Consider the following 25,000-nt stretch of genomic DNA (forward strand, 5'->3'; position numbering starts at 1 on the left):
GAATGAACAGGGGGAAATGTCTAGTGATAAGGGGTGTTGAGGATGGTTGGTTGAGCAGGCAGACAGCCCTTGGGAAAAAAGTGTTATATCTATGGATGTTTTATCATGCCTCAGTGCAGCCGTGGCTTGGACGCAAGGATGAACTGAAAAGACTTCGGTGGTCAAAGGTCTTTGACCTCACGTTTGTCCCATTCTCTTATGAACACGACATCTTAGGAACTCCTTGAGGGAATTTCTTAAAATTTGGCACAAACGTCCATTCAGTACAGACTACTACTTTCATTGGTCTAGTTCAGGGGTCGGCAACCTGTGGCTTTTCAGCCACTCTGCAGTGGCTCCCTGTAGGTTTGAAAATAAATTATAATATGGAAATAAATAACGGCTCCTCTTATTTTAGAGATATAAAAGTTAAAAATAAAAAAGTGAAATCAACTAAAATATACGTCACACCCCACGCCTCTCCCTGCCGTTTGCAGGTGGCTAATCTTGAGTTTCCGACCCCCCAATAAGCTAACCATGGATAAATACAAAAAAAGAAAAGTATTGGAGAAAAAGGGTTTAGTTCTGCGTGGACAGATGAATTTGCTTTCACCACTAACGATGGGGGCTTACCTGTATGCTTGATATGTGGCGAGAAATTATTGAACAAACAAAACTTCACTCGCCACTCAAAGAAATGTGCATGCAGTAGGAGTAGGAAGACGTTGGGAACTAGGCTAATGGAGGAACCTACTTCCAGTGACTGACGCTAAGCTAGGCTAACGGTGCGCGTCTTCCTACTCCTACTGCATGCACAGAGAAGAAAAAGGTATGTATCTTAACACTCTAACATTTTGGGAACCCTGGAGTTAGACAAGAAGATGCATACCTTTTTCTTCTCTGTGCATGCAGTAGCAGTAGGAAGACGTTGGGAACTAGGCTAATGGAGGAACCTACTTCTAGTGACTGACGCTAAGCTAGGCTAACGGTGCACGTCTTCCTACTCCTACTGCATGCACAGAGAAGAAAAAAGGTATGTATCTTCTTGTCTAACTCCAGGGTAGATGGAAAATTTCCATCTAGCTAATTTCCCCAAATGTTGGAGTTTTCCTGCTATTGTGTATTGTGTGTATGCTCATGTGATAATTCAGAGTCTGTCAGTAGGCCATTACATTACATTTAATGGAAAGTCTGCCAATCTCTGTGTAGACACCTGAATATGTCTGACAATAATTCAATGTGTCTAACGCTAATTCCTTGCATTCCCTGTGTTCGCGAGGACGTTGTGTAACCGGCTGACCGCTCTTGATCCTCCCTATCCTAACATTGACACTTAACTTGCTACCTCTCTTGATCCTCCCTATCCTAACATTGACACTTCATAGTGGGACAGGATACAGGTGCCGCCAGGGGGAGCTGGTGACGACGTTGGGCAGGGAGATACAGGTGAAGAAGGATGGGCTCAGGGCGCGGCGCCGACGGAGGCACTTCCTCTTCAGCGTTTTCCACAGAGGGGAGAGGACGCACAGAGCTGGAGCTCCGGAGATCTAGCACGCGAGATATAAACCCAGTTACGAAGCGTGTTAGTAATGAGTATGCCATAGCTTAGCTTTTAGTTAATGTGGAAGAGACATTGTGAACAAAGAAGCAGACGAGCTACTGCCGAAGAGTGTGGTAGATATTGCCCACATTGCGTTTTAGCTGAAGTATAGGCGTCATGACAGGGGGTTTACCACGACCCACAGCTTAGCTTCAGTTAGGCTAGTGATGAGAGCCGATGGGTTTGTCTCTATCTATCTCAGTTCACTTACTCGAGATATAACCCTGTGGCCGCCCGATATCCCCCAGCGAGGTGCTAAACTCGCTAAGTTCTCGGGTCAATTACTATTTCTATCAAGCTTACTTCATAGTCACTAATTTAGTTATATCCAGTTGATATGAAATGTAAGCATAGAAGAGTTGTTAACCTCTTCTTTGTTTATAATAAACCGAATGTATGTCTGGGAGAACTCTTATTGCCTATAATAACAATAATATTATTATCATCATTATTATCATCATTATTATCATCATTTTACGAAAGGCCTGTAATGCTACTCATTTGAAAGTCTGATGATATTACTTCACCGTCACCACTATCACCGTCACCACTATCCTCATTTGTGAGGAATGGTCTGTAATGCTACTCATTTGAAAGTCTGATGATATTACTTCACCGTCACCACTATCCTCATTTGTGAGGAATGGTCTGTAATGCTAAAAAAACTGACATCTGTACCCATTACACCTAAGATCTATACATAATAAATGAAATGGATCCACGCAGCGTTTCTGCCGTGTTTCTGATCCATGCAGCGTTTCTGCCGTGTTTCTGCCCCAATGACAAATCTAACAAAGTCTGATGATATTACTTCTCTTTTAATACCTTTTACTACTGCCAATAGTGTAATATTAGCGTACTAACACTTGATCATTATTTGCAAGCCCCAGTACCCCTTATCAATTTGACAGGCCCATCAGTCCGTGGTACCGATCGTCCGGTCCTGCAGTGACTAGATTCTCAGTTTCCCACAAACCCGATGGAGCCCGTCGAACACAGAGATACCGGAACCCGCAAACAACAAACAGTGCCATATATATATATTAGTGCTGTCAAACGATTAAAATATTTAACTCGATTAATCGCATGATTGTCCATAGTTAACTCGCGATTAATCGCAAATTAATCGCATTTTTATTTTAATTTTTTTTTTTACCTTAAACAGATCTTTTTCAAGTTCCAAGTTTTAATACTCTTATCAACATGCGAGTCAACAAATGCTTGCTTTGTGCAGCCATTTAACACAAAAGGATGACCCTCATGCATTGCAAATTTGCATCAAATTCAAAACAGAGTGATGCACAAAATAACTTAAAAGAAAATAATAATTTAAAACAATGAATAAAGTGTGCATGAAATAATAGGGGAAAGAAAACGTTAGGAACTTGTTACATTCACACACACAAGGGCTGATTAATCACACACCCCCCTCTCTCCCTCACACACACACTCTCCAGCTCTTTTTCTCTTTTGCCCCTTCCTCATCTCTCTCACCCCCCTCTCTCTCTATATCTCACACACACACACACACACACACACACACACACACACACACACACACACACACACACACACACACACACACACACACACACACACACACACACACTTCAGAAACAAACATAGTATCAATGAGAGCATCAATAATACACCTGAGTGAAGTCTAGTAAAAAAAAAAAAAAAAAAAAAAATAATTAGTTAATCTTGAGTTAAAAAAATTAGTGGCATTAATAGAATCGGGAGTTAACGCGATATTAACGCGATATATTTGACAGCCTTAATATATATATATCCTTTATATAACTTTAGCTGAAAAGCAGTAACCAGCAATTGATTCAATCTGCATGGCTCCCAGTTATAGATATACCGTTACCTTCAGACGAGAGCAGGGCGAGGCCAGCGTCGTGATACATTGCGATAGAAAACAGTCCACGAATTCAATAGGTATTATATAAAAAGGTTGTTTTAATTAGAAAAAGCAAGTTACAAAAGAAACTGCATTGGAAATGTCCAATTCAGTAAAAGTGAGTATAAAACAAAAAACATCTCTTCTCTAGCATAGCATAGCCTCTAAGAATGGTGTCTGAAGTAAAAAATGGAAAATCTGACAAGCTGAAAAATCTGACTGGGATCCAGCGAGCTGACCTTTTTATACACAGGTCCGTAGCATCATATCAAGACCTCTTTATTATTGGTCAATACAGTGATGTCATTTCTACCATCCAATCAACACACAACACATAAACACACTCAGTAAAGATGAACTCCTCCCTTTCTAGTCGTTACTTGTACTGGAGAAGTAACAGATTACTTGTGGCTGTGGAAAGCCCCTATTACGTCATGTTTGCCACATTCCTGGCTCCTGTCTACTCTACCAGCCAATCAACGCATAACACATAAAGATGAACTCCTCCCTTTCTAGTCGTTACTGTAACTGAGAGAGAGTAATAGATTTCTTTGTGCTGGGAAAGCCCCATCACTGTGAGGTTTTGTCCGCTGCTCACCAACTTTCCCTGTTTTCTGTAAGCCTACTGTTAGAAATTCCCTTCTCACTCACTCTCTCTAGCCCCCACCCTCTCGTTCTTTACTCTCGTTTACTCTCAGTGGCCACACCTGGACTATTATCAATTACCTCTCGCACCTGTGGTGGCAGGCTAATTAGTTCCCCTGTGGGCTTTAAATACCAGGGCTCTTCCCCTCGTTTCGGCGTGGGGTCGTGTTGTAAACATGCCGTATCATATTCTCAAACATCTAGACTCTTTCGGGAGGTCCTCTGTTCTGCCTATGCTGTATTGATTCTCCGGCGTAGAGATGTATGCTCCAGCCTTCGCCTGCTGTCGCCGTTGCCTGAGAGTGGGACTGGTCTGCGCTCCCTAGACTTCCACGGGAGGCATCCCAGTCATCCACTTCAGACCCCCCGCGCAGCTGTCGTCCTGACGCACATCCAGACCAGCGCAGACGCGCATCTTCCAGACCCTCGAGCTTGGCACGCTCTCCAGACCTCAGCGCGCAGACGCGCATCTACCAGACCTTCGAGCTTGGCACGCTCTCCAGACTCAGCGCGCAGACGCGCATCTACCAGACCTTCGAGCTTGGCACGCTCTCCCGACCAGCGCGCAGACGCGCATCTCCTAGACCTTCGAGCTTGGCACGCTCTCCCGACCAGCGCGCAGACGCGCATCTCCTAGACCTTCGAGCTTGGCACGCTCTCCCGACCAGCGCGCAGACGCGCATCTCCTAGACCTTCGAGCTTGGCACGCTCTCCCGACCAACGCGCAGACGCGCATCTCCTAGACCTTCGAGCTTGGCACGCTCTCCAGACCAGCGCGCAGGAGCGCATCTTCCAGACCTTCGTGCTTGGCACACCCCTCCACGCAGACGCACCCCGATGCGTCTCTCGGTTCCGGTGCGCACTCCAAGTTGTGGCGCACCACTCTGTCCTCGGCTCGGACAGCCGGCTTCCCGGTGGCGACACCCTCGCCACCACCGCCTGTTCCAGCACCACTCTGTCCTCGGCTCGGACAGTCGGCTACCCGGTGGCGACACCCTCGCCACCGCCGCCTGTTCCAGCACCACTCTGTCCTCGGCTCGGACAGCCGGCTACCCGGTGGCGACACCCTCGCCACCGCCGCCTGTTCCAGCACCACTCTGTTCTCGGCTCGGACAGCCAGCTACCCGGTGGCGACACCCTCGCCGCCGCTGCTGTTCCTGCACCATTACGCATACGTCTGGGTGAGTTTTGACTGTCTAGATCATCTCCGTTTTCGTGTGTTTCTAACACTGAAGAATTACCACCTTTTTAATCTGACAGTCACTCACCCAGCGTTGTGCCTCTGTTTGTTTCACTTGGATATTATTTTGGACGTTACATCTCCCACTGTGTGTGTTCACACCAAAGATAGTATTCTCTTTGTATTTGTTTTGGTACTTTGCTCTTTGTGTATTTTTCACGAAGATAGTTCTACCCGGTGACGACACCCTCGCCACCGCCGCTGTTCCAGCACTCTGTTCCTCGGCTCCGACAGTCGGCTACCCGGTGACGACACCCTCGCCACCGCCGCTGTTCCAGCACTCTGTTCCTCGGCTCGGACAGCCAGCTACCCGGTGGCGACACCCTCGCCGCCGCTGCTGTTCCTGCACCATTACGCATACGCCTGGGTGAGTTTTGATTGTTAAGTCACTCACCCAGCGTTGTGCCTCCTGGGTGAGTTTGACTGTTAAGTCACTCACCCAGCGTAATGCCTCTTGCCCTCGTCCCGCTGCGTTTCCTGTACCATTATGCATACGCCTGGGTGAGTTTTGATTGTGATGTCACTCACCCAGCGTAATGCCTCTTGCCCTCGTCCCGCTGCCTTTCCTGTACCATTACGCATACGCCTGGGTGAGTTTTGATCGTGATGTCACTCACCCAGCATAATGCCTCTTGCCCTCGTCCCGCTGCTGTTCCTGTACCATTACGCATACGCCTGGGTGAGTTTTGATTGTGATGTCACTCACCCAGCGTAATGCCTCTTGCCCTCGTCCCGCTGCTGTTCCTGTACCATTACGCATACGCCTGGGTGAGTTTTGATTGTGATGTCACTCACCCAGCGTAATGCCTCTTGCCCTCGTCCCGCTGCTGTTCCTGTACCATTACGCATACGCTTGGGTGAGTTTTGATTGTTAAGTCACTCACCCAGCGTAATGCCTCCTTTTTTGTTCTCACTTAGATAGTATTTTTGGACATTACATCTCCCCCTGTGTGTTTGTCACACGAAGATATTATTACTTTGTTACTTTGTTTATTTGGACTGTTCTGCATCTGCTCTGTTTGTTCCCTTTTGAATATTAACCCTCTCCTCTGTTCTGCAGAGCGGCCCAGATGTTTTCCCACCAGTCCCCAGTTCCTCCCTGTCCCCAGCCCGCCTCCGCGGGCCTCAGTCCCCTCTGTCCCTAGTTCTCCCCTTTCTAGTTCCACCTAGTTCCTTGTCCCTAGTTCTCCTAGTCCCCAGTTCTCCTGTTCCCTAGCTCCTTGTCCCGACATCTCCTAGTCTCTAGTTCCTCTGTTCCTTTAACCTTCCCCTAGCGTTCCTTTAATGTTTTCCCCTAGCGTTCATTAACCTTCCCTTAGTGTTCCCTTTTCCTGCCCGCCTCTTAAAGGCACCTAGTTTTTCCCTTCTTGTTATATTCCTGTATTTGTGTTCTCCCTTAAAGGGACAGTGCCCTTTTTTCCCTGTCTCTCAATAAATATCTGTTTCTTGGCAAACCATCATACCTGTCTTGTGTTGTGCGATTGGGGTCGGTTACAAACCATAACAATCACGTCACTAAGCACTTATGCATGTCTGCAATGATCCAATTTCTACAGAAAGCAGATACAGCATATATGTACATGTACAATTCAATACTCATATACTTAAACACTGATTGATCATCATATGTATTTTGTATTTTTAAAGTGTATAATAGCATATAACTGCCTCATAACTGTAAGGCAGTGATTCTTTCCTCTGCTCCTAACTGCAAGGGTTAACTCTGCAGGCTCCTCTGGTCGGAGCTGTCTCCAAGGCCACATTCCTGCACAGCACAGAGGCCTCTGACTGTGCAGCCCAGCCCAGTATACATATCACATATAGACACATACAGTAACATATGCTTAGATTTAAAACAGATATATACAATAAACATATGCTTAAACCTTTATATCCTACAATTGACAGAGAGAACAGGATGTCATAATAACAAGTGTCACTAGTTGGCTGTGACTCTCAACAGCTAGCATCACAGTTTAGCCCGCGTGTCGCCCCACCCCCTTCAGCCCAGCAGCGGACGTCACTACACTGCACGCTCCTCCAGCCCCTCCGAGCCGTTACCCCAGCAGTCACCTGCCCAGCGTCTACCCAGCCCCGCTGCCTGCTATCACGGGACCTCTCGACGGCCAGCTCACCCCACGGACGGTTGGTGGTGAGAGCAGGCCCGCCATTTGGATAAGTACAGCGAGTGCTCCGAGTGCTGAAGCTAGACATTCGGTAGACATTTTCTCTGTGTGGCGCGGGCTCTCTAAGGGCGAAGATAAACAGTGCTTTGAACTATAGCCGGGGAAAAGCCGGCTATAGATAGGACTTTTATTTGTAACGTGGGCCCACTGTCAGTTTGGTTGAGCGTGATAATAATGTGTGTTCTTTTATAAATTCCCATTCAATAACTCCTTTATCCCTCTCCCTCTTCCTCCCCTCTCTCCCCACCTACAGAGAAGCGGAACAGTATATATAAACCCTTAAAGGGAAGGTGTTGTTACTGTGGCTAGTCCTGTGTGGGAAGCACTTTAGTCTGTGTTACAGAGCGAGAGCACTAGGTGGCCAGGGCGTAAATAACTTGAATCATTGTGTAATTAATTGTAACTTGAATCAGACTTCCAGTAAAGGACAGTTGATGGGACCACTGTGTGCGTGTCTGTGAATGTGCATTCTGTCTAACCCTTTCCTTTCCGGGTAATGCTCATTACAGTTCAACCCTTTCCCCACTCCCTGCCTATAGTTCATTGTGAAAGGTCTCTACTCGTCATTAAGGAAGGGTACTGCTTTGGGGAGCGAATATATCATCCATCTTTACTGCCATCGGGTGTGGGAGGGCCCAGGAAGTATTGGGGGAAGTGTGGGTGTGTGGGGAGCTACTGCTGATCGCCCTGGAGGGCAAGAAGGACCAGCGTACCATCCCTAGGTCAGTGAATCCTAGGCCCCATCCACTCCTGCTGCTCGACCTCCACTTCAACATTCCTGGCCTAAAGTCGGGGACCTAGCTGGACCCAGCTCTGCTGCGTCCTCACTACCAGGTGGCCGTGTACATCCACTCCCATAAAGCAGGGATAATCCACCCTGCTACATCTGGATATGGGTATGGTTTCATAACGAACCAACATAAAAAGATTGTAAAGCCGCTTTGGTTAAAGAAGGAAAACCACTATGGGTCCTCATCTCAGTTAATTTAAGAAGTACAATCTTAAAGGTTGACACTGACGTCTTACTTCTTAATTAACTACCACTGACTTTCAGGTAGATAGAAAATGTTGTCCTGCTTGTATGGCGAGGTGTGTGCAAGGCCCCAGAGTCGACTCTAGTCACCATTTCGTAAGCAGTTCACAGTGGTTGGTTCCATCAGCCAAGAGGCAGTTCAATCAGAGACTCATTCACTCACTGAATGCAGTTGTGATCATTTCCTGTACTGTGAATATAGCTACACAGCTAGCAAGATGAATAGGTTTGATCAACAGAATGTCCTCAAATGCCTGGCATGAAATTTCACAGTGATTTTTTTCCCTCTGCTTGACTATGCCTGCTCGAATATTTCTCACTTCCTCTCATGGTCGATTAATATGGGTTTTAACACTTTGAGTGCCAGCGACGAGAATTCTCGTTAGTTCATGCCAACCGTTGAGTGCCAACCGACGAGAAATCTCGTTTTCAATCGTTATTTTTTTTATTATCGATTTCCATAGATAGCCTCACGTTACCAGTGGGGATCTGTCTGAGCTCGAACAGGGAAAATACCGCCCCCTATCGTCTCTCCGGATGGTATTGCACCCCATTGGATTGGACTGAATGAAATGGATGGGGAAAAAAGAGTCCGGATTCCACATTTTACTTGTCAGGCATGTAATCCAAGCCTATTGCAGTCATCGCCCACCATCAGAACAGCGTGGAATATGTCTTTCGACCACCCAGCGTTGGATCAATAAACGCGATCGATATTTGGAATGGCGATCAGGAATTGGAATAATCTTTTTGGAGAACATCTGATCTGAGGTAAGGAATCTATTTACCAGTCTTGGGATAATCAGAGCTGTTTTCACCTATATATCAATGTGTCCCATATGTGTGTGTGTGGCTGTGAGTGTGTGTGTGCTGATCAGGAAATAAGATAATAGATTTTTCAGCCCGCTTCTATAGCGTGCATAAGTACACATATACTATCGATAATCTAGCGTTTATTTGAAAGCGATTCATAAATAGGCAGAAAAATGACAACGTGTTTTGTGTATTACAGTAAAGCGCGATTCCTGCAGAATAATATTTTTTCTGAAAGTTTCAAAAACGAGCGTTTAAATTTTTTTTTATAAAACGGAAATTAACCGATTAAAAAACAATCCGTTTCGACAATGTTGACTGCAAACAAATCATTGATAAGCGACGGTCGTATTAGACACATAGCCATAATTTAAGATATAGTTTATGCATTCACAAATGTGAGCGCTCTGTCATTGAATAGAGCGGTGGCACTCAACGGGGTATTTACGACTGGCACGGCTGGCACGGAAAGTGTTAATGGCCAATGCTGAAGGCAGGGTGGCTGATGGCCGATATAATGCTGATAAAATGTTTGTTGTTTTTTTGCATCTGATAAAATAAACAATTTAAAGCGACAATGTGTGTTTTTGGCATCTGCTGACCGCAAGCGGTACTGTAACTGAGGGGTACAATTCCCTGACTGTATTGATAAGTATGGTATCATTAAACCACTACCGAGTATGTACTTTAACTACTGGCCACACAGTACATGATATAGATATGATGAACACTTTCCCACCTGATGAAACGAAGTCCACACAAATGTATAAATCGAATATTTTATATAGCAAAGGGTATATACAACGTTCACTTAATGACATTTATGATTTGAATGCACTTGTAAGGCAAATGAGTATTCGTAGGCAAATCAACATTGAATGTCCAATCTCTGGTTACGCAGGGAGCAAGTATGCAACCTGGTTCTTTAGGGAACTATAGCGATGGTACTTAAATGATTATAGCTGGATACACTAAAGGGGGGTCCCGCTGGTTGTAAGTCAGTAGGGGGGGGGGGGTTAGGAGAGCCGCTGGCGATATCCCATCTGGCCGACGATTTCTTGGGAGAATTCAGAGTGCTGAACACGGTGCCCACAGAACCTCGGTCCACAGATGAATACAGCTGGGCCCTCTTGTAGACGGTAGCTGCCAGTCCACAACCAAGAGCCGTGAGGTGACCTCACTCGGGGTAGAGCGCCGTCTCACCTGGACTCCTCTCGGGGGGTAGTTCCAACACTCAGCAGTGTTGGCTGTTATCCATGGCATAATCAAAGCACCCAAAGCACGTAGATAATCCAAGCCGTGTAGGGCTCGCCGTCGTCCGGGTAAAGTAATCCAATGTGCAGGTCCACTCGTCCTGGCCCAGAACTCCTCGGATGAAAGCACCACACGTGGTCTGCCCAGCCTGGTTAAGACTCTAGATAACGCCAGGAACGATGGGGGTACTGCTCACTTTATAGCTCTAACCGAACGATGCACCATACATAATAGACTATTATTAACTTAATAGAAATACGTCCCACTCGACGGTATAGTGCCAAACTATGACAATTCAACTATTAATCCACACGATGTCTCAATGCCTATTCTGAGGCCAAGTAGGCCATACTGCACCACACGTGGGTCGTGGGTGAGGCTTCACGTCTGTTACTAGGTTGGAGGGTAAAGGACTAATGGACTAAAAGAAAGTTCTACTTTACTTGCGCCATATATATATGCGCTGTGAACAAATAGTACCATTCGTATTTCGCCAGACGTATTCCTACGCGGAACCGGGCTTGTAACGACATGTTCGTCGGCACGATTGAACTTGAACCAAGGGGCTTGGCTGCTGGCGCCAGGTTCTTGTCCAATGGTAGAATGAAACTATTATGGGCTGTTAGTAGACTAAAGGGATATTCAGTGTATATGTACAAGGAATATACAAGGGATATCAAACGATATACAAATACTATTAAATATATATCCATAAATAAATATATATATTCGGTTTAATCTGATCCTTCACAACAGCCGCCCCCTAATTAGTCCCACCTAATTAGCTAAGCAGAGACAGATTAACCGCACTGTCTACCACTCAAGGTCCGCTGTAAGGGTCAGTCAACTCACAAAGTCGTGGGGTCATGGTCGTCATCGATAGTGTCTGGGAGTCTGGGCAGTTCTATTAGCCTCGCCACGGGTCGTGTGTAAGTTCGCCCTTGGACGAGCACCTCGGCTGCTCGGACCTTGCCATCGGCACCGGTGATCACTTTGCTTACGCGGCCAGCCGGCAACATAGCTCTGGGTAGTGACTGGTCGATAATCATGACGACTGTTCCTTCTGTCAAATTGTCTCTCTCTTTTACCCACTTCTGGCGGGTCTGTAGAGACGGTAGGTAGTGGAGTAGAAAGCTATTCCAAAACTTGTCAGCCAGTACTTGACTGTACCTCCACATTCTTCGGCCGTTCGCTTCTTCAGGCCTGTACATTGTCTGGGGTAGCGCGGGGTCCAGCCGCACCATCAAGAGTGTGTTGGGGGTGACTGGGTCGACATCTGCTATATCACTGGAGACGTAGCCGAGGGGCTTTGAGTTCAATACTCCCTCGATCTCCGTGAGGACTGTCATTAGGACTTCTTCCGCCACAGTCTGGGCCCCAAGCACGGCATACAGGGCTGTCTTTATAGAACGTACTTCTCGTTCCCAGGTTCCACCGAAGTGGGGTGCGTTCGGGGGATTAAACTGGAAGTCAATCTGGGATGGAGCGAGGTGGGTCTTAAGTTCTGGGCCCATAGCTTGGAAGCTCTCTCTCAGCTCTCTTTCTCCGCCTTTGAAGTTTGTCCCGTGATCAGACAACAATGTAGACGGTTTTCCTTTCCGTGATGTGAATCTTCGGAAGGCCATAAGGAATGAGTCTGTGCTCATGGTTGGAATAAGTTCGATATGTATCGCTCTGGTGGTCATGCATTTGAATACAATACCCCACCGCTTCTCGGTTCCTCTTCCTTTCTTTATATACAACGGGCCAAAACAGTCCATGCCTGTGGAGTGGAATGGCTTGTCGCCGAGTCGGAGGCGACAGGGAGGTAAGTCAGCCATCCGGGGTATGCTGGGCTGCGCGCGCCACTTTCGGCAGTCTAGACAGGTTCGCTGGAAGCGTCGCACTGCTTCTCTCCCTTGAAGTATCCAATAGCGACGTCTGATCTCCGCGAAGACTCTCTCTGCTCCTGCGTGGTGTACATCCTCGTCGTATTTCTTTATGATCAGCTCTGTGACCTTGTGTCGGCTGTTCAAGACTATCGGGTACTTAACGTCATCCGGTAGATTGGGGGCTCTCCGCAGACGACCACCCACTCTGATGAGATTATGGGCGTCGCTCTCGGGTGCCAGGTGGAGCAATCTGCTGTCTGATGGGACGGGCTTTCCTCCCTGTAGACAGTCTAGCTCATCGGGGAACGAGTCTCTCTGGGCTCGTTGTAGTAGAAGAAGTTCTGCTTCTTCGTAGTCAGCTGCTGAAATGTCGGCAGTGTGCTGAATCTCTGGGTGGTGCCACAGGAATGTCTTTAGCTGCGCACTCTGTAGGGTAATGCAATCATCTATGTTGGGGTCTGTGGAGGCGACTGTGCTCAGTCCACAGAACATAGGTTTCTTGTTCTCAGCCTCCTCTTTACTCGCTTCCCGTGGGGTGGGCGTAGGCCATTCTTCTTCCGGGAGCTTGAGGAATTCTGGTCCGTCACTGTAGATGTTGCGACGGGTGAGGTCATCTAGGGACATTCCCCGGGTGATGACGTCAGCTGGGTTGTGTTTGGTGTCCACATACCGCCAGCTCGCTGCTTCTGTTAACTCTTGAATCTCTGTGACTCTGACTCCCACGAAGACCTTGTATCTGCATGAATCAGACTTGATCCATGTGAGTACTGTCGTGGAATCTGACCACAAGATTGTTCTGTGCACCGGAATGGTGAGTTCACGTTGGATTAACGTGGCTAGATGCGCTCCTGCTAGGGCTGCGCAGAGCTCTAGACGCGGGATAGATTGTTGCTTTCGTGGGGCTATTCTTGAGCGAGCCAGGATGAAAGCAGTGTGTATCTCTCCTCCCTTCTCTTAGGCACGCAAGTAGGCCACCGATCCATAGGCTACTTCGGAGGCGTCACTGAAGACGTGTAGATCCATCTTGCATGTCTCTGGCCTCACTGTGGGTGGGAAGTAGCTGCGGCGTATATTGACGCCTGGGAGTGAGCGGAGCTCCGTCTCCCACTCTCTCCATGTGGAGGCAAGGTGTGCGGGTATTGGGTCGTCCCAGCCCTGGTCCTTGTCCCATAGTGCTCGTACAATCATCTTTGCCCTGGTGGTGTAAGGTAGAATACATCCCAACGGGTCATATTGTCTGGCGAGTGTTCTGTACACACTCCGTCTGGTGGTCGGTATCGCCGTCGACCTTCCCTGCTCCGTGGTCAGGGGTTTGTGTCTATAGTGGAGCGAGTCTGTTTTGAAGCGCCAGACTAATCCTAGTGTCATTTCTTGGGCTTCTCCTGGGATTGTCGCCATCCAGGTCTCGCTTCTGGCAGCCTTGTCCGCGGGGGAGAGGCTGCGCAATACGTGCGGGTCGCTGCTGGCCCACTGCCTGAGATCAAAGCCGCCTTTGATCAGGGAGGCGCGTAGCTTGAGTAGGAGAGCCTCGGCTTCTTCTTGAGTCGAAACGCTTTGTAAACAGTTGTCCACGTAGAAACTGTTCTTCACACTGTGTCGGACCTCTTCCTCTGCTGCTGGGTCCTCTGCGACCTCTGGGTTGAGGTTGCGCAATACTGGGGGGTCGCTGCTGGCCCGCTGCCGGAGATCAAAGCCGTCTTTGATCAGGGAGGCGCGGAGCAGCGCACGACGTCGCCAGTCAATTTTCTTCTCGGCATGCTGCAGGAGTGTGGTGTCTCCTTCTGTCGCTCTGGAGTGGAGGCAGCTAGTGGCTGCTGTTCGGTTGAGAGATTTAGCGAGGGGGCCTTGTAGTGTCCATCCTAGGCGGGTCTCGACTGCTGCAGGACAGCCTCTGGGTCCTGTATGGACCCGGTCTATCGGGACTATGAGGTCTGCATGGTCGGAGCCTATCAGCAGGGTCGGGGTGGCGCCGTCTATGAGCGGGATAGGTTGTTGACGCAGGTGCACATATTTATCCATCAGCTTGGCGATGGGGTAGGTGTACTGTGATAGTCCTATTTCTTGGCTGGTGAAAGCATTTGTAATCCTATACCGTCGCTCTGGCTGCCCGCTTGCTGCGATAGTGAAGGAGACATTCTCGCCCTTTATCGTCTTTAAATCTCTTCTTATTGTCAAAATCGTCATTTGGTTCTCGCTCCCCCGCAGTCCCAGCTGGGCCGCAGCGGACGCGAGCAGAAGGGTCTTCTCTGACCCGTCATCAAGGACGGCGTAAGTGTCCATGACTTTATCTTGGTAGCTCAATGTTACACGGACTACCTTTAAGAGCACTTGGGCGCCGCTGCTGCTGGCGGGGTCAATGTACATGACACTTGCCTTGGTGCTGCTCGATGGTGCAGGTGCAGGCTTTCTTCTGTTACTGTCGTGTAGTACATCTAGATGGGCTCCGTCACACCGACTGCACCTCTTCTTTAGGCGGCATTCGGCTGCCATGTGACTGCGCGCACATCGGTAACAGCGCCTGTTGGACTTTATCCATTGACTCACTTCTTCTGCATTCATCTTTGTGAACAGGTCACATTGTGACAGCCAGTGTTCCTTCTCGCAGTACGGGCACACCATCTTCCACTTCTCTTTTCTCGAGGGGGTACTGTGGTTCTTACTGCTCGGTACTGATTCTGATTGGTGCATGACAGTCACCGATCTTCTTCCATCGTTTATTCTCCTGGGTCCCTCTCTGGAGCTTGGTGTGCTCCGCACGAACGTATCCAGTCGTAAGCTGCTGACTTCTCTCGCCAGGAAGTCGGCTAGATCGAGGAGGGATGGTTCGGGACCGTTAGGATCACGGTGGTCTCTCTGCCGCCTGAAGCGCTCTTGTCTGGCGGGTGGCAGCTTCTCTAAAATCCTCTCGACGTTAGAGTTGGCGTATAGCTCGTGCATACCCTTTTCTCGTTGCGCTCCCAGCATCCCTACCAGGGACTGCACTTTTATAGACAGGTCGTCTAATGAGCGATTGTCTGTTGCTGGGGGTAGGCGATCAATATGCCTTATCTCTTGGATTACGTAATCCCATATACGTCCATATCTCTGGTCCAGCGCTGCTAGAGCCGCGGTGTATGGGGTCGTAGAGGTGGCATAGGCTAGCGCTATATTGTGCGCTCGCGGTACTTTCAGGTGCTTCAGTAATATTGCATACTTGTGACGTTCATCAACGACATCCACCATCATTGTCTCTAAGCACATCCGGAGCTCCGTGTACTGTGCTCGATTCTCATAGGTGAAGTCTGGAAACGTCGGCGTGGCAATGTATGACGCCGTGGATGGCTGATACATCGGCGAGCGTTGGGGGAGAGACCTCCTAGGCGAGTCTCCTCTTGCGCCTCTCTGTGGGCTGGTACCGGCAGGGTACCATGGCCCGCTGGTCCAGGTGCTATTCCTCGGGGCTGGTCGTGCGTCATGCTCACCCGTGAATAGAGTCGGGGGTCTGTAGCGCAGCGCCGCGGGGGTATAGCCTGGGCTGTACTGGACCTCCTGGTCCGGTGGAGTACTGTGCTGTCGTCGGGCTTGGTTCTCCTCCTCTCCCTCTTCTTCTTCTATCAGGTCCTCTAGATCCTGTAGTCGTTTATTTAGCTTCTCCGCAGTGTATGCCGCTCCTTCCTTGTAGCTGGGTCTCGCTTGGACCGGTCTGGGAAGGGGGTCTGCGGGGGGTATAGGCTTGGTCTGTTGGTCAAGTTCAGGGTCGCTTGCTCGGTTAGGAGACGCTGCCCTTGACTGTTGTCTCGACGAGTTCCTTGAACCCCTGGCGGAGGGAGAGGGTGTTGCCTTGAGGATCAGCTGCTCCATTAGTGTACATTAGCTGCGCTTGTAACTTGTCGCGCTCGGCTTGTAGTCTGTCGCGCTCGGCTTCGCGCTTGGTGAGATCTGCTTCTCTTTGGGCACCGGCAGCGGCGCGCTGGGCGTCGGCCCGGTCTCTTGCCATATTCTCTTCCGTCTGAAGGCGTCTCATCTCCAGGCGTATGCGCTCTTCTTCGCTCCGTTGTTGCGCTTGGAGTTGTTCGCGCTCGCTAAGCGTCTGTGCTTGGAGTCGATCGCGTTCACCCTGAAGTCGATCGCGTTCGGTAGAGGCTGTCAGGCTGACGAGGAACGCCTGTGATAGCATCCTCTCCGCTTCGCTGGGGGAAGACGGTTGTAGAGGTGAGCCGCTCCTGGCTGTACTCGTTGGGGAGTCCTGGAGCTCTATTTCCTCGGTGCTCTCCTCCTCTTCTTCCGTGCAGAGTTCTCTCTCTGTAGGGTTGTCTTCCTCCCGGGGCTGGTCGGGGACTACTTCTTCGGTATTGGCGGGGGGTAAAGGCATGTCAGCTCCCTCCTGGTCCCCACCGTGAGCTTGGTCAGTTACATTAGAACCCACTAGGGCCTCTGTGGTCGGGGTAACCTGGTCGTTAAGGTCAGACATAATTTTACTTTCTACTTTTACCGCGTTTACCGTTTGTCCAAGGCTAGGTAGTTGACTGACAGCGTAATCCTCTAAGTACTGAGGTGTCTGTCGTCTGCGCCGCGGGCGTTCTACGTTAGGAGGACCGTTTCGTGGAGTGTTCATCATAGGCCATTTCAATATTAATAACACTATATTAATATTACACTAGTTACCCTCCGGCTCGAAGGACCAATTGTAACTGAGGGGTACAATTCCCTGACTGTATTGATAAGTATGGTATCATTAAACCACTACCGAGTATGTACTTTAACTACTGGCCACACAGTACATGATATAGATATGATGAACACTTTCCCACCTGATGAAACGAAGTCCACACAAATGTATAAATCGAATATTTTATATAGCAAAGGGTATATACAACGTTCACTTAATGACATTTATGATTTGAATGCACTTGTAAGGCAAATGAGTATTCGTAGGCAAATCAACATTGAATGTCCAATCTCTGGTTACGCAGGGAGCAAGTATGCAACCTGGTTCTTTAGGGAACTATAGCGATGGTACTTAAATGATTATAGCTGGATACACTAAAGGGGGGTCCCGCTGGTTGTAAGTCAGTAGGGGGGGGGGGGTTAGGAGAGCCGCTGGCGATATCCCATCTGGCCGACGATTTCTTGGGAGAATTCAGAGTGCTGAACACGGTGCCCACAGAACCTCGGTCCACAGATGAATACAGCTGGGCCCTCTTGTAGACGGTAGCTGCCAGTCCACAACGAAGAGACGTGAGGCGACCTCACTCGGGGTAGAGCGCCGTCTCACCTGGACTCCTCTCGGGGGGTAGTTCCAACACTCAGCAGTGTTGGCTGTTATCCATGGCATAATCAAAGCACCCAAAGCACGTAGATAATCCAAGCCGTGTAGGGCTCGCCGTCGTCCGGGTAAAGTAATCCAATGTGCAGGTCCACTCGTCCTGGCCCAGAACTCCTCGGATGAAAGCACCACACGTGGTCTGCCCAGCCTGGTTAAGACTCTAGATAACGCCAGGAACGATGGGGGTACTGCTCACTTTATAGCTCTAACCGAACGATGCACCATACATAATAGACTATTATTAACTTAATAGAAATACGTCCCACTCGACGGTATAGTGCCAAACTATGACAATTCAACTATTAATCCACACGATGTCTCAATGCCTATTCTGAGGCCAAGTAGGCCATACTGCACCACACGTGGGTCGTGGGTGAGGCTTCACGTCTGTTACTAGGTTGGAGGGTAAAGGACTAATGGACTAAAAGAAAGTTCTACTTTACTTGCGCCATATATATATGCGCTGTGAACAAATAGTACCATTCGTATTTCGCCAGACGTATTCCTACGCGGAACCGGGCTTGTAACGACATGTTCGTCGGCACGATTGAACTTGAACCAAGGGGCTTGGCTGCTGGCGCCAGGTTCTTGTCCAATGGTAGAATGAAACTATTATGGGCTGTTAGTAGACTAAAGGGATATTCAGTGTATATGTACAAGGAATATACAAGGGATATCAAACGATATACAAATACTATTAAATATATATCCATAAATAAATATATATATTCGGTTTAATCTGATCCTTCACAACAGGTACTGTGTTTTCAATATATTTCCTATGAGCCTATTTGCTCTGTTGGCTTTTTTTTTAATATATATATAAACATGTATATTTAATTTTTATAAACATGCAGACTTTTTGCAGAGAAAATGCTTGGTTTCTTGGTGGTCCAGGTGGCTGCATATTTGTTTTCTATTGTTTCAAAAAATACCCACATTCGGCATAACCAATAGCCCATTTTCATAGGCCGTTACACTAAAGAAAAGTGCAAAAAGATATACAAACACCATCATCATATTCATAATGTTTGTAATTGGAAGAAATGCTAATTAAACTAAACAGAGATAATATTTGGTCAATATTTTGACATGAATAACTCCCACCAACAGGTTTTTGACAACAATAGCCTTTTGCAGCTTGCCCCGTATTGAAAAGTAGCCTAGTACAATGTAAAAGAAAATTTTCATTATGTTAAACATTGGGGTCAGGAAATGTTTTACCTCAATATACATTCAATCTTTATAAAAAAAATTATGTTCAATGTCAAGCATGCATACATAACATGTAAAAAATTAAATATAATAAATGCAAACATAATAGTTGTATGTACAATAAATTAAAACAACTGCAGATTATAGTACAATGGTTGGTGATTAAGGATTTAAACTGACAAATGGATAACAATGAGTTTTAGAGTTTGTTTGATGTTCCACGTGTCAGGAGCACAGAAGCTAAAAGCAGAGTTCCCAAATTCAGTACAAACTCTAGGTGCTTTAAGTGTAAGCCAATCATTGGACCATAGGCTCCAGATGTCCACTCTAGTAGTGAAGTGAGATCATTTGGGCAATCTCCCAATTATGGCTTTATATAAAAACAGATGCCAATGCGACTCTCACCTCTCTGCTAGGGACGACCATCCAACTATATTATACAGATCATGAATCATAGTGAATAACCATAACCATCATCGGTGATAAATGGTACAGTAAATAGACTGCATTTATACAGCGCTTTACAATTTATGCCTCACATTCACCCACCGACGGCGGAGACAACCATGCAAGGTGCCAACCTGCTCTCATCAGGAGCAGTTAAGGGTTAAGTGTCTTGCTCAAGAACACTTTGACACGCTGCCAGGAGGAGCTGGAATCAAACCGGGAGCCTTCCGATTACCAGACAACCACTCTACCTCCTGAGCCACTGTTGCCCCCAAATCTAATGGCTGAATGATATAAGTCTTCAAAGAAACATAATGTACAATAGTATTTCAGACCACCGGGAACAGCTCTGATCTGCCTCCCAGCTGCAACTGTGCCTTCCCCGGTCGGATCAACATTCCCCATGAGAGTGGAGACAGTGACGGCATCCATGACATTGGCGACAGCCAATTCACCATCTCCAGTAGCGTCGCTGACATAACCAGCATCCCCCACGACTGTGAGGCAACAAGGGCGCCATCATCTTCCATGTCAGAGGCATCAGTGTTGATCTTGATCTGGCCTCCGGTAGACGGAGCCTCCAGTCGCTCTATAGAAGAGAGGCCTCCACCCCTCCGGCAGACCACCGCCTCTCCCGGCAGCCTGCGGTGTTGGGCAGAGGTGGATTTTGCCTCTGGATGGGGTCCACTAGGATCCGGTGTGCGAGCTGTATCTTCTGCCAGTGCCCCGTTTTGTTTTCTGTTTTTTCCAAACATTCCAAATAAATGTTTCTTCAGGCTAAGGGCCCGCGTCCACTTGGCGCATATTTCTGACCGCACGCATCTGTTTTCAATGTATTCCAATGGGGAGGGAGCGCATGCAGCCTCTAGGAAGTGCGCTGCCGTCGGCTTCTTTTCTCAGCTTTTTTGTGCGGCCGAAAGTTGAAACTTTCTCAACTTTCAGAGCGAGGCGCTGAGCTCATTTTCAGACAACCAATCACAGCCATTCATATCTACCACTCTGTTTGTAACCTGACACCGGAGCTGCCTGCCTGTCTGGCTGTCTCCCACAGACCATTGAGATTCGCGACAAAACTAATAATAATAACTACACGAATACACTACTAAAAAGCTAATAAAAAGCAAAGGGCGAACTGTGGTGTCAGGCAATAACTATATATATAATTAATATACAATAAAGTTATTCAAATATGCTATAATATGTGCAAAACCGCGGCATGGCTGTAGATTTCTTTCTGTCATCTACAAGATGCGCTTCATGCCAGCTTTGCCGGCGCACTCCCAGCATGTTTCAGCTAGAAATATGCGCCAAGTGGACGCGGGCCCTAAGTTAGAAGAGACAGCTGCATTGATTGCATGCAAGTAATCAAGGGCATTAGTAGCACCTGTGGAAAACAAAGGCTAGAGGCTAATTGACCAGACTTGTGGCTGGTCTCTTTCAACCAGACTTTTAACAATGGAATAATATACCTTTTTATCAGAGAAGAAAGCTTGCCCAAACCAACTTTAATTCCAATGCATGTTAAGGAAGTTCAGAGTATCGGGGAAGATACTCCAGTCCTTCTACTCCGGAGCTGTAGAGAGCATCTTGACTGGAAACATCACTGCCTGGTATGGAAACAGCACGGCACAGGACAAGAAGGCCCTACAGAGAGTGGTGCGCTCAGCCGAGCGTACCACGGGTATTGCACTACCTCCCCTGCAGGTTCTATACAACAAGAGGTGCAAATCCAGAGCCTGCAGAATAATGAAAGACCCCCACCACCCCAATAACAGCCTGTTCCAGCTGCTGAGGTCAGGCAGACGCCTGCAAACCCCAGCTACTAGGACAGATAGGCTTAGGCTCAGCTTCTTCCCCCAGGCCATCAGAGCCTTGAACAATGAACACTGAGTGCCACAGAACACTGATCTATCCACACACAAGCACACATGAGCACACACACGACACGCACGCTGTGCACGCTCACACACTAGCAGCCACTTTAACACTTTAACATGAGCAGACACGCACTCATGCCGCACACGCCCACACTTACTGTATGGCCAAAAAGGAAAGGTCACTTTAAATTAGTATAACAACAGTAACAGTGTATTGCACTACCTAAGCTACCTAGCATGTCCTATATGCCCTATAAATAACTATGTACAGATACTGAGATGTCCCACCATGTTACCTGTTACCTGTTACCTGTTTATTGCACAATGTTGTTTTTTATTGGATTCTATTACATGTTGTACCACTGTATTGCACATCGTTGCGGGCAAGACCACCCGCATTTCATTGTATACTTGTATGCCGTGACAAATAAAACTCTTGACTTGACTTGTTAGACGTGAAGAATATCTGCAATTGATTTGTTGAGAGTTGCCACCTGCAACCTGCAACCTTCTAGTCACAAGCCACGTTCTCTAACCTTTAGGCCACTGCACACCTTCTTACAACTTGAGGCAATGACATCACATGTGCCAGACTGGGGTATGTTTTTGTCTGTTTGTAGCACTTGTGTCACTAACAGTAACAGCTGTTCGCCACGGACCAGTTGAATGAGGAGAGGAGTAATATTTAAGCATTATACAACGGCATGCACATTTCTCGATTCTGATTGGCTGAAACAGTCAATTTACGTATGTATTTTTCATAATTCCACGCTCTTGGTCCCAGGACCCGCCCACAACCGAATTACTATCACTCCGCCGTGCGGCTTTTTAGGAAAAAACAAGATGGCGGACAATAATCTTTAACAAATGGCTATGTTGATAGCGTCATAACGACTAAATATAAACCGATTCTGTCACGGCGAATGTCTTAGTTCTTTAAACAATGTTGGATGATGTAATTGATGGGTCATGAGTCATTGTGGAACAAAATAAAAATCGCGCAAATTGATTGATTGATTGATTAATTGCAATTTTATTTTGAATTTTTCTTCTCCTTTCTATTCTCGAAGTCAACTTCCTGCCTGTTGTTACTACGCAACTGCAGCGTGGGGGGAAACTGCCCAGCCTGGTACATTGTGTACCGTTAAAGCGGCAAATTAAAGACAATCAAGCGGAATTTTCTTCAGTCCTTCACAATGCCAAAGAGCTGCTGTGTTACGCGTTGTACTAATGACAAAAACAGAAATCCAAATCGCAAGTTTTATACCATCACGGAGGAAAAAGTGGCTGGTGGCTAACGTTCGGCTAACGCTCTGGTGTTGTGGTCATGGTAGCTACATGCTAAGCTAACGTTAATCACATCATATCGAACCGATAGGAGCTTATGTTATCTAATCTTACGTGGATGTTTGATCGGGTAGTGGCACACGTGGTACCACCACGTAAGATTAGATAAGATAAGCTCCTATCGGTTCGATATGATGTGATTAACGTTAGCTTAGCATGTAGCTACCACAACCACAACACCAGAGGGGGTTAGCCGAACGTTAGCCACCAGCCACTTTTCCCTCTGTGATGCCCCGGCTGGTATTATATAAAACTTGCGATTTGGATTTCTGTGTTTGTTATTAGTACAAAACGTAACACAGCAGCTTCAATTTGGGTATTCGAGAGTTGGCCATGTCTGCAGGTGTTTTGTATGGACATTATGTCAAGTCAATCAGGGGGAGCTTCTTTGACTCATATCTCGCCTTAGAATCACCAGAAAGGCTTTCCAAATAGTGAAATGCCATGTTGGCCTCAATATTTTCAAAACAAATTGTATGAAAATGTTATGAAATGAACAAGAATGTGATAAAACATGTAATAAAAACGGACATCAACACATGCATTTGATAGTAGAAATCCGTATGGTCCCCCTATACCAAGATGGCGGCGGTCTCGTGACATCAGAGTGTCTTCGAGAATAGAAGCAACTGGGAAGTGCGCTGTTTTTTTTATTATTATTGGTCTTTTTCCCCCTCCATTTTTCCTCCGATTTTCTCCCATCCCAATGTTAGTCGTATGCCAATTCCCAGTCCCTTCCTGGTCGCTGCGCACTTACCCCCCACAGTCAGATCATCTGGGAGAGTGGAGGCTACCACGTGCTTCCTCCGACACACGTCCAGCCAATCACCGTTTCTTTTCACCTGGCAGCGCGGATTCTCATCGAGAGGGCGTAGCGTGTGGGAGGATCACACTATCCCCCTCAAGTCCTATCCGCGCTTAGCAGGCGCCCCGACCGAACTGTAGGAGTCGCTGTTTACAACGACCCGGACCCACCCCGCCAGCTTCTCCCACCCTCTAATACAGCCAATTGTATTAGTGCAGACGGCCAGCCAAGCTGGTGACAACCCCGGAGCTGTGAGCTGGATTCGAACAGGCGAATCCAGCTCACAGCTCCGGGGTTGGTGACGAACGCAATCTCCGCTCGGCCACCTAACCGCCTCGGAAGTGCGCTGTTTTAAGTGAGGGTGGACTGAATGGATATGTTGATAGCATCATAACGACTGATTCTGTCACAGCGAATGTCTTAGTTGCTTAAACAATGTTGGATGATGTAATTGATGGGTCATGAGTCATTGTGGAACAAAATAAAAATCGTGCGGATTGATTGATTGATTAATTTGCAAATTATTATATTTTTTTTACCTACTTTCAAGCAGCTGGGAGGTGCGCTGTTTTAAGTGAGCATGGCCTATTGAATTGATTGATTGATTGATTGATTGATTGATTGATTGATTGATAATTTTATTACTGTCCGCCTGGTTTCCAACTGGTTAAGTTTAGGCCCTCTTTCGAAGTTGGTTAAGGTTAGAGTTTGTCTTTAGAGCAACAAGGCGGACAGTAATAAAATTAGCAATCAATCAATTCAATAACCCACCCTCCCAGCTGCTTCTATAGGAAATTTTTTTTTCCTATAGGGCAAAGAAAACTTTTGCCCGAGGCGCAGGCGCAGCCGAGGGTTGTTAGACCCCCCTAGGCATGGTTTATTTTTCACAAACCACGACTACAAGTGGTGTAATGCTTTTATACAACTGGCACATTCATCCAACCTTATTGCTATACAATAAACACACATTAATCGAAGATTTATTGAAAAAACCATCCGCCAGAAAAAGTAGTTCCCACAACAACAAAAAAGAGAAGTTGCCTCCATGTGGAAGCAGCTCGAAGTGCATCCAACTGCACATCCAGCAAACTAACACATCCAACTGTCTCTCAACTAAGACATCCAACCAACTAACACATCCAACTTTCTTTCAACTAAGACATCCAACCAACTAACACATCCAACTGTCTTTCACCTAGACATCCAACCAACTAACACATCCAACTTTTCTTTAGTTTTTAACCTACTTTCTATAGAAGCAGCTGGGAGGTGCGCTGTTTTAAGTGAGCGTGGGTTATTGAATTGATTGATTGCTAATTTTATTACTGTCCGCCTTGTTTCCAACTGGTTAAGTTTAGGCCCTCTTTCGAAGTTGGTTAAAGTTAGAGTTTGGAACCAGGGCTGGTGGTCTATTGCCCTGCTCTAAAGACAAACTCTAACCTTAACCAACTTCGAAAGAGGGCCTAAACTTAACCAG

General features: G+C 47.3%; 1 protein-coding gene across 1 annotated transcript in view; it reads left to right on the forward strand.

Moving 5' to 3' along the window:
• gabrg3 (gamma-aminobutyric acid type A receptor subunit gamma3) overlaps nt 1–25,000 on the forward strand; it is a gene marked incomplete at both ends in the record, with an annotated part of 449,762 nt that overhangs the window by 336,056 nt on the left and 88,706 nt on the right. The gene's annotated exons all lie outside the window — the stretch shown is intronic.

Source organism: Notolepis coatsorum (genome assembly GCF_963971535.1).
Source record: "Notolepis coatsorum genome assembly, chromosome: 2".
NCBI classification, from domain to species: domain Eukaryota; kingdom Metazoa; phylum Chordata; class Actinopteri; order Aulopiformes; family Paralepididae; genus Notolepis; species Notolepis coatsorum.